The sequence below is a fragment of the Bidens hawaiensis genome, unplaced genomic scaffold (genome assembly GCF_021521415.1).
Source record: "Bidens hawaiensis isolate Kalapana, Puna unplaced genomic scaffold, B.hawaiensis_p1.1 tig00033213_1, whole genome shotgun sequence".
In the NCBI taxonomy this organism is placed as follows: Eukaryota; Viridiplantae; Streptophyta; class Magnoliopsida; order Asterales; family Asteraceae; genus Bidens; species Bidens hawaiensis.
In genome coordinates, this window is record NW_027495691.1 from 199,736 (window position 1) to 209,920 (window position 10,185).

Here is a 10,185-nt window from a genome sequence, read left to right on the forward strand (position 1 = left end):
TTGAAAGTATTCGGTTTCGATATTTTCAATTTCAGTTTTTGGGTTATCGTTTTGGTTTTTCGGTTTTTCCAATTTATAGAATGGAAATCGATCTGAAGTGTGACGAAGAAACACATCCTTAGACTCATATACAAGATATGGATCATGTTGCTGTTGCCCCTTTCTTCTCCACTACTATTTGACATGTTATTGCCGGACTCGGCTATAAAAAGGTTGTGGTATGTTTGATAGTGGAGAAGAGGAAAATCCTCAGCAAACTTGTCGGTGATATGTGCATATTTTGATACATCTGACACTGAACATGAGCAGGTGCGTTTCAATTTTCTATCGATATTTAACAATATTACAATTTATTGATTTGTCTTATTATTGCACTCGATTATCATCAGTTTTGGGAGAATCAGTAACGCCTCTCATCGACATAAGCAGGTACGTTTTATTTTTATCTTTTTTCAAGTTTTTAATAAATTTCATTTCAACTTTTGTAGCTCGATTATCAGAACCTTATCATGACCAGGTATGTGTCATTTTTCTTTTATTTTTAATAAATTTCATGTCAATTTTAATTTTCTTTATTGTTGCATTTGACTCGATTATACTTAAGAAGTTTTGACGTTTGTGATAGTTTAGTGGCGATGTGTTCTATACATATATACACATATACATATAACGTATGGTCTATAAATTGACTTGAAAGAATTGTGTAATGTGTACACAACTACACAAGTGAATCATATTGTTGGAAGCCAATAACATTACATGTAAAACAATTCTGCAATTGTGTTCTTTTGTATTTCAATGAATTTGTTTTGTTCATTTACTTTATTTTTGTTGTTGATTTACAGGAATGGAGGTGGATACACTATTAACGGTCGTGTAAAAATTCCCGGTATGCAATTTATTTCAATGGAATTTTCTGTTTTAATCAGTCAAATAATATCCTTAGTTGGTGTTCATTTCCAGTCATGAGCTTATATCTTATTTTTCTCATATTACCTCTTGTTTTAACTTTTAACCAACACTTTACTATTATATAAAAAAGAGTTTTGTTAATAAATATTAGGCAATTATAACATTTTTACTTTTAAGGTTTTGGTGTGAAAGGGTTTGGTCTACCAGTTAAGGCTAACAATGCCAAAGTCATATTAAATGGTGGTCAGCAAGTTACCTTTTTAAAGCCTGATGGTTACTTCTCATTGTATCTTACTATCTTAGCGGTTTATTTCTTTCATTATTAAATTTACCACTAGTTGCATATATATGTACGTAACTATGTATATATGCATCTTATTTTTATCACTGTTAATTTCCTTAGTAACCAACTTAAAGCCACAATATGCCGGCTGGTACCCCCCTTATTGAAGTTGATGTCATTGGTTATTTCTTTTCAACAGTACGTTTTTTATTCTCTTTCTATTATAACACTTGTTGTATTTGCCACAATGTTAATATTTTTTTTGACCATTTAATTCAGCTACGGGTATAGACGTGAGTGCCATAAACCCTGGTAAGGTTCAAGCTGCACTGACCGAAAACAAAGAGGTTTAAACGAGCTCATTTTGGAGCCTTTGAAAGAGGAACAATACTATGAGGTCAGTTGGACATATTAGTAATTTTCAGTAACATATTAGTTTCTTCCACATAATTAATTAACGGCCTGCAATAGTTATGAAACCGCATTTCTTTGTAAAGATAACTATGGGTCGGGTCAGATCTTCATATAACAAAACTGCAAACACCCTAATTAAACATAAACTAGGCAAAACACAAAATATATTACAAACTCAGTTTTCTTGTAACTCTTTAGCTACTTTTGTGAGTCGACTTTGAGTTGGTAGTTTATGAGTAATTTAAGGTGCTAATTAGGCATGTAAACGAACCAAACAAACAAAAACAGAACATGTTATTGTTCGTTTGTTCATTAAAAAATGAATTTGTTTATTATCAATTAGTTTCAATGGTTCACGAATGTGTACAAACAAACATAACTGAGGTCTGAGATTAACCAATTAAAAGTAAATGTGAAGAATAGTGTGTTGCGCCTATAAAAAGTTATGAAAATTAGACTAAGTTAAAATCACCCAACAAAATGTGATTGAATATATTAGTGAACCTAGGCAAATGAACGTAAACTAACGAACATAAATGAATGTAACCGAACGAACATAAACAACTTTGAATACACGAATGCTCGCAAACACAAATGAGCAAGGCAACCTGTTCATGTCCGTTTAATAAACGAACATAAACAAACTTCCTCCTAACGGTTCATGGACGTTTCACCGAGCGTTCGGTTCATTAATAGGCCTTGTGTTAATTGGCTTACTATTTTACACTTTACCATGGATGGCTCATAATTTGTGGTTGCAGATAAGAGAGCCTTTTAGCATAATGTCTCTACTGAAAAGTCCCATGGGTCTGATGATTGGATTTATGGTGGTGGTGATGTTCTTAATGCCCAAATTAGTTGAAAACATGGGTATGTATATGCATTTCTTAATCTTAAAACTCCCAAATTAAATATTATAATTTCATAATCTTTGTAATTACAAACCGACAAGCATGTATTTAACAATGAACCACAATATTCACATATCCGAAAGAAATTAGAAAAGCACAAGAAGAAATGAGGAGCCAAGGTGTTCCTTCTCTTGCAAATTTGATGCCCGGTGCTGCAAGGAGCAATTAGGTATAAACATTATCAGAGTGGGATCCGCAAGCAACATATTCGTTTGGTAACGTTTATTTGTATTAAGACTCTTTAGGTTGATCATGACTGTTTTTGTACTTACATTCATAAACTTCTCTTTTCTTATTCTTGTTTGATAGTTAAGCACACACTGAGTAATAGTATATTTGTATGATATATACATGGGGGGCCACATAATTAATAGAACAAAATATTCAAAAATAGGGCAAATGAATAAAAGCATAAACATGTTATTAATATTATGTGCAAGCTCGAATGTGTATCCCGCGTATATGAACAAATACAATTGAGTATGGGGAAATGGTTATTGGTCGGGTAGGTTTACATCTATTGGATCTAGTGAAGGTATAATGCCAGTGGAATTTACAGTTAATTCTTTTCCATTTAAAAGTACTATGTGACTATTTAGTTTCCCGTTTTTTGCTGTTATCTGGTACTCTTCTCTTGTGAACTCTTTGATGCCAAGTAGTTTGGATGGTCGGCTTTGTTTTGTTTGTTGTTTTGATGCCACTGAGATTGTCACGTTTTGAACCGAAAGGCCGACTTTGGTTTGTGTAATGCCGTCCAGGTTGATATATAAGATAGTGATTCCTTCCTGTCAAATGTACACGATATTAGATTTAGTTATAAACTCAAGGTTAGAACTAAAAGAGAGTGGCATGTCTAGCCCGTTTGTCCAAAAGGGTTGTAAACGAGTTATAATCTTTAAATTATGTTGACGGTCTAGTTTAACCACTTTTGACGAAATTTTTGGCCGGACTGCTAACAATGGTTTTGAGAAAGGACAAACTGAATCAGCCGATTTTGTATGGTTTATCGGTTTTGGTTTTGTCGTGTTAGTTTCAGACAATAATAGTTGATTCTCTTTTCAAAAGCGTAATTATGTATTATATTTCAAAAATTAAATAATAAAATATATACAGTTAACCTTATATCTAAACTGATTTTTTTTAATAATAAATGTGAAACATACCCATACCCTTCGTTTTAGAGGTGCACAAAAAACCCGAACCCGGAACCGGACTCGAAATAAAAACCCGGAACCGGTTATTTTAATACCCGAACCCGTACCCGTAGGGTACGGATAGGGTATGCATTTCGGTAAACTTTCTTTTTTGTAAAATGATTTTTGCACTATAATGACTCGAGTTTTATATATAACTGTGTTTTGAAAACTAAAATACAGGTCGGAGATGAAGTTTTCCACAAAAGCATTCTAAACCCTATTGAGCCTATAGCAAGAGGATGGGTGAAGAGCGTGGACCCAAATGAGCTAGTTGGTGGTACAGAGAGTGGACCAAAATGGTGTGAGGTAAATGTTTAAGTACCAATAAAAATAGATTAAAAGTTGCTGAGACCATATGGGTTATTTTCCACAATTCAGGATTGTATTGATGCATCCATCGCATGGCCTTGTCCATTCATCTTGGTATGTATTTGTTAAACTTGTGATACAAATAATTTTAATAACATGGAACTTAATGCTTATACATGGATGGTTGATTTGTAGGTAGTCTGTGAGGATTGAGGACGCATGATGACTCGGGATTTTATGGTGCTTGTTTCTTTTATGGCTTTTAATTTTTTTGTTGAATGTTACAAGAGTTTATGTTGGATAATGTTATAACTTATTTATGTTTAGTGTTTTCGTTATGAAAAAACTTATTTAATATAATGGAGTTTTATTTCTTTCAATATTTAGATGTCCATAGAAGTATCGTAAAATTGTGTGTGTGGATGTTTAAAAAAGGGTTGTATAATATGATTTGTTAGGACTTCGAATTTTTGTCCTATTAAACGTTAGAACATTGTAAAAGTGTCATAATATGTTTTTTTAGGACGTGTAAGTTGTTCATATACATATTATGCGACCATAAAATTTAGTTTCATAATCTTGTTTGGATAATTAGGACCCTTTTCTTGGTACTATAATGTTTCATCATAAGGGTCCTATAAATAATTTTTAAGGACACTTGTATGTGTGTCAAAAGTTTACAATTAGGTAAGCACATGTCAAAACATTGTAAAAGTGTCCTATTATGTTTTTATTGTGACGCTTTTTGGGTTGTAAATGAGTATATTATGCGACCATAAAATTGATTTCATAATCTTATTTGGGATATCAAGACTTTTTTCTTGACACTATAGTACCTATAATTTTACAACATAAAGGTCTTATAAATTAATTTTTAAGAACGTTTGTATGTGTATCAAAAGATTAAATGTAGGTAACAACATGTTAAAACATTGTAAATGTCCTAATATGTTTTTATTGGGACGCTTTTTAGGTTGTTAATGGATATTTTGCGACCATAAAATTGGTTTCATAATCTTGTTTGAGATATTATGACCTTTTTCTTGGTACTATAATATTCCATCATAAGGGTCCTATAAATTAATTTTTAAGGACACTTGTATGTGTTTCAAAAATTTACAATTAGTTAAGCACATGTCAAAACATTATAAAAGTGTCCTACTATATTTTTATTGGGACAATTTTTGGGTTGTTAATGAGTATATTATGCAACCATAAAATTGGTTTCATAATCTTATTTGGGATATCAGGACTTTTTTCTTGACACTAAAGTACCTATAATGTTACATCATAAGGGACTTATAAATTAATTTTTAAGGACGCTTGTATGTGTATCAAAAGATTAAAGGTAGGTAAGCACATGTTAAACATTTTATAAGTGTTCTAATATGTTTTTATTGGGACGTTTTTTGGGTTGTTAATGGATATTTTATGCGACCAAAAATTGGTTTCATAATCTTATTTGGGATATCAGGACGCTTTTTGAGTTCCGAGACTTATTACGATCCCTTTACATGAAACCCTTTTTTCGTTGGTTCTATTAAATTAAAGGTCCTATAAAATAGCACTTTAGGACACTTTTGTGCGTATTAGAAAGCCCTTTTTGTTGTAGTGAGGCACGTCGTTTCTTCAATCTCACTTGGCACGTACTTCGAGGCGGGAATTCGGGTTGTCTCTGGTTGGCTCGTACTTCAATGTAATGTCGTCGGTGAGTGGTACACACTTCTAGGTATCGTCGGTTATGGCAGAGATTACGAGGAAATCGAGCACATTTTACGAGGTGGTCGAGGGCACGATTTACGAGGTTTAGAGAGAGATTAAGTTGTGAGCTTTGGAGTGATGGAATGAGAGGCCGATGTCCTCCTTTTATGGTCACCGGAGAACCCCGTCGCGTATCGCGACGTAGGGTTGGCCAGTCACCACTAGTTCTGCCACGTGGCGACACATAGTGCCATCAGCTGACACATGACGACACGTGTCAAGCCTGTCAGACCACGTCATCGTGATACGCGATGACGTTGGCCTTTAGGTGATCGCCTATCGCGATCGACCGCAAAGACAGAAGTATCATTTTTGGTCCCTGAGGTTTAAAACTTGGCATTTTGGTCCTTTATCTTTTTAACTTGGTATTTTAAACCCAAAACTTTTGTGATGTTACATCATTTGTTTGTCTTACAGACATTGTATCCCCTGGGGTCCATTTTTTACTGGTATTAAGACGCACACAAGGGAGGAAAAATGTATGACTAATAGCGGATTTTGATCAAGTCAGTAATGAGTTTGTACGAAGTACATCAGTGATCAAGTTTATTGACTTAGGGTTCGCTCTTGAAGCAAAAAGAGAATATGAAAGTACATTGGTCATTTTATTATGAAGTTTTAGTATAAAAATAGGCTTAAAAGACTGCGTGCTTAATTGCATTGGTGCATTGGTAGGTCTTAAACAAATAATTAGGGTAAAGTATGTGATATAAACATAAATTGCCATATTGATAGAGGTGTTAGTCTCTTCCAAAAGTCTTGGTAATGAAGGCAAAAAAGTAATAGCATGTCATACTCAAGCCTTATGTCTGTTTGATCGCCAAAAACAAAATTTCAAAATAAAAGCATCTAGTTTAAGGTTAGCACTTCAATGGTGTATGGTCTAATGGCCTAAAATCATGTATTAATGGGGATGCATCCGGTTTCTGGACACTGTGAGTCTTTATGTGGCTTATTATATGGGTATTCATAATCTGATCAAGTTTATTGACTTAGGGTTCGCTTTTATTATCTGGACACTGTGAGTCTTTATGTGGTCTTTTTGTACACCATTTTTTTAATGTTTTTGTATTTTTGAAATATTTTAATGTTTTTGGATTTTCTCTGTACAAACAAAAAACAAAATATTTTTGTATTTTTCCATTTTCTCCCCCAAAATCCAAAACATTTAAGAAAACAAAAACAAAACTGTACAAGAAAAAAATTGATTCTCCGAGCTTATGTCAGCAAGAGATTTTAAACCATTTAAATCAAGCAAAAAGTTAAATCTTTTATCAAATGCTTTGGTAAAAAGATCCGCCTTCTGAAAATCCTGGTGCACGGGGTTCTTCGTGATACAGATAGCAACTGAGTTATCAATATAAATGGGAGTAGTAAAAAACTTCAAACCGTTATCCTGCAAGTGTTGGATCCATAAAACCTGTGAATAGCAACTCGAGGCTGCCACGTATTCAGCTTCTGCCGTTGAAGTGGAGACTGTTGTCTAATTCTTACACTGCCAGGAAACAATCCGGCTTCCAAGAAATAGACAACTCGTTGTTGTTGACTTGCAGTTGATCTCGCATCCTCCATAATCAGAATCGAAAAAGGCAATAAGATCGAAACTATCATCCTTCGGATACCGTAACCCGATGTCAAGATTACCCCTCAAATAGTGAAAAATACGCTTCACCGCCGCTAGATGAGTCACTCGGGGACTCGCATGATACCTGGCACACAAGCAAACGACAAACATAATATAAGGACGAGAAGCAATTAGATCCATTAAAGAACCTATCATAGCTCGGTAAAAGGGTCGGATCACCGGTATCCCCCAATTCATCAGGTGACAAATTGTAACCCACAGGAAGAGGAGTATAAGGGACTTTTCCGGCAGTTATCTTGAATTGGCTCAAGACGTCGTTCACATATTTCGTATGATGAATGAATATTCCAGCGTCAGACTGTTGAACCTGCAGCCCTAGAAAGAAATTTATCTCCCCCATCGAGCTCATCTCAAATTTTGTCTGCATTGACTTCTCTAAGTCCTTACAAAGATTGTCGTTTGTTGAGCCAAATATGATGTGATCGACATAAAGCAGGACATTGAGCAGATCTTCTCCGACAATCTTGTAGAATAGGGTACAATCCATAGTTCCTCGTTTGAGGCCACTATCCGTAAGATGGTCAAAAAACATGTCGTATCAAGCTCTCGGGGCTTGGTGTAGACCATAAAGAGCCTTGCTTAAACAGTAAACACGGTCTGGATAATCAGGAACTTAAAAACCAGGAGGGTATTTCACGAACACCTCTTTATGAAGTTCCTGGTTAAGAAACGCACTCTTAACATCCATCTGATATACTTTAATGTTCTTGAAAGCTGCATAGGCCAAACTTTTACGTATAGATTCTAGTCTTGCAACAGAAGCATACACTTCGGTGTAATTCTATGCCTTCTTGCTGATAAAACCCTTGCGTGACCAAACGCGTTTTATTTCTCACTATGACCCCATGATCATCCTTGTTACACTTAAAGACCCATTTAGTCGGAATAGTCTTCGTAACCCTATCAGGTATATCGATTGGATCCCATACACCCAGTCGAATAACCTGTTACAATTCCTCTTGCATTTCTTCGACCCATGACGAATCTTCAAGCGCCATACAAACACTTGTAGATTCCATTTGAGATTGAAAGAAAGTGTATCTAGGTGATTCATAGCCCAATAAGTAACTTTCAATAGCCCTCTCCTCAAATTTTCCCGCATCTCATTTTATGTAAGTCCCAAATCTGGATCACTACAATTATGATATCAATAAACAAGTATTGGTGCGGAATACCAACCCTTGGTGAATCAAGAACACGAGCAAACACAAGAATGTAACACCCGAATTGCTTCAAAACACACGTATTATTAGTATACGTCGGGTGCTTAATCACTTACAATACTTGCACGTCTAGTGACTCTTAGACAGCCAAAAACACAAAATGAACTAACACCTTAACCCTATACAATACATGCACTATATATAGGGAACCAAAACACCTAAGCCCAAACGAACCAAAAGCCCACCGAGATCTCTTAAGAGATCTCGGCTTACACAATAAACCCGTGACCCAAAACCCACATACATGCTAAGCCCAAATACAATTAGACTAAGTACAAACCATCCAAAATTAGGCCCAACAATCTCCCCCTTGGTTTGTAGCTTGGTCTTTAATCATGTTCCATGTAGTCAATATCAGCATCTTTCAACGCGCCCGCCCATAACTTGCATCGGATAATAGAAGCGACCATACCAGTGAATTCTTTAGAAGCCGTTTCAAAAATTGGATCGGCAATTATTTGGAATGCACTGAGAGTCTTGATGTCCCTTTCTCCCAACTTTAGTAGGTCTATTGGATCAACAAATCTATACTGACCTTTTCCTTTCTCCAGCTTGATAACAATTGTGGCAGTTACACTATCATACATCCAAAATCTCATGTTGTCCAAGGTGCCATCTGGAATCTCTTCAGGTACAGGAATATGAGTGGCCTTGTCCGTAGCAGGCCACATAACATTGACCATGGTTTTCCCTGTCCTTGGATCCTGGACCCCCTTTTCCTTCTTCAGAAAAGACTCTGCAGTCTTCATATTAGGGAAGCCTCTATCGACTTAACTTCTCAGAAAGTTCCAAAAGTCTATGCCACGATTATTATTTGTTGGGTTAGTGAAAGGAGAGTTTATCAGGTCACTAAGATCCACCTTCGTCCAAGATCAAAAATCTTTCATCTTCTTATAATACTCAGTGGCCCCGGACTTCCTTTTAACCCACCACATGTTCTTATCGGCATCGAAACCCAATGACACAACTCCTAAACGATCGCCATATTTGTCTGAGAAGCCTTTAGGGAAAGTAACAATGAATCTATCAGGATGATCTGATGATTAGACATTTTGATTTGAGTTCTTCATTACCAACAGCCTTTTCTGAATTCTATCGGACTTTTCTTTGGAGATTGCAGGTGCGTCCATATATTGTTTCATTGTCTCAGACTTATCAATGTTCTCTACAGGGCGAGTAGTAGAGCTGCCACATTGATCAACGTTGGGCGTTTTAGAGCCCACATCATCACTGTCTTTAAACTAATCTCCAAACTTCTGAAACAGTTTTTGTTGGAGGTCAAGATACAAAGCCGTTAATTCCCCCATGTTGGACTGTAGTTCTTTAATCTTATATCTTTGTCAGAGTTTCCTGCTTCCAGCTCTTGAATACGGACATCTTCAACAACTGAATCTTGTTCGAGCTCAAAAACTCGACGTTGGAGAGCTTGCACGTCAACCGGAGCATCTTCTAACACAATGCTCTTGCCCTTGTTCTGCATAATTTTTCTTGCATGGAAAGAATCTCAGCAATCTTATCAGTAACATTCGAA

The 10,185-nt window shown here is 35.7% G+C and overlaps 1 long non-coding RNA gene across 1 annotated transcript; it reads left to right on the top strand.

The window, feature by feature from the left end:
• Positions 1-645: 645 nt before the first annotated feature.
• On the top strand, positions 646-1,398 carry LOC143584648 (uncharacterized). The gene is made up of 3 exons (XR_013144393.1): positions 646-889; positions 1,090-1,198; positions 1,330-1,398. It is a non-coding gene; the product is annotated as an uncharacterized LOC143584648 (long non-coding RNA).
• Positions 1,399-10,185: the final 8,787 nt, after the last annotated feature.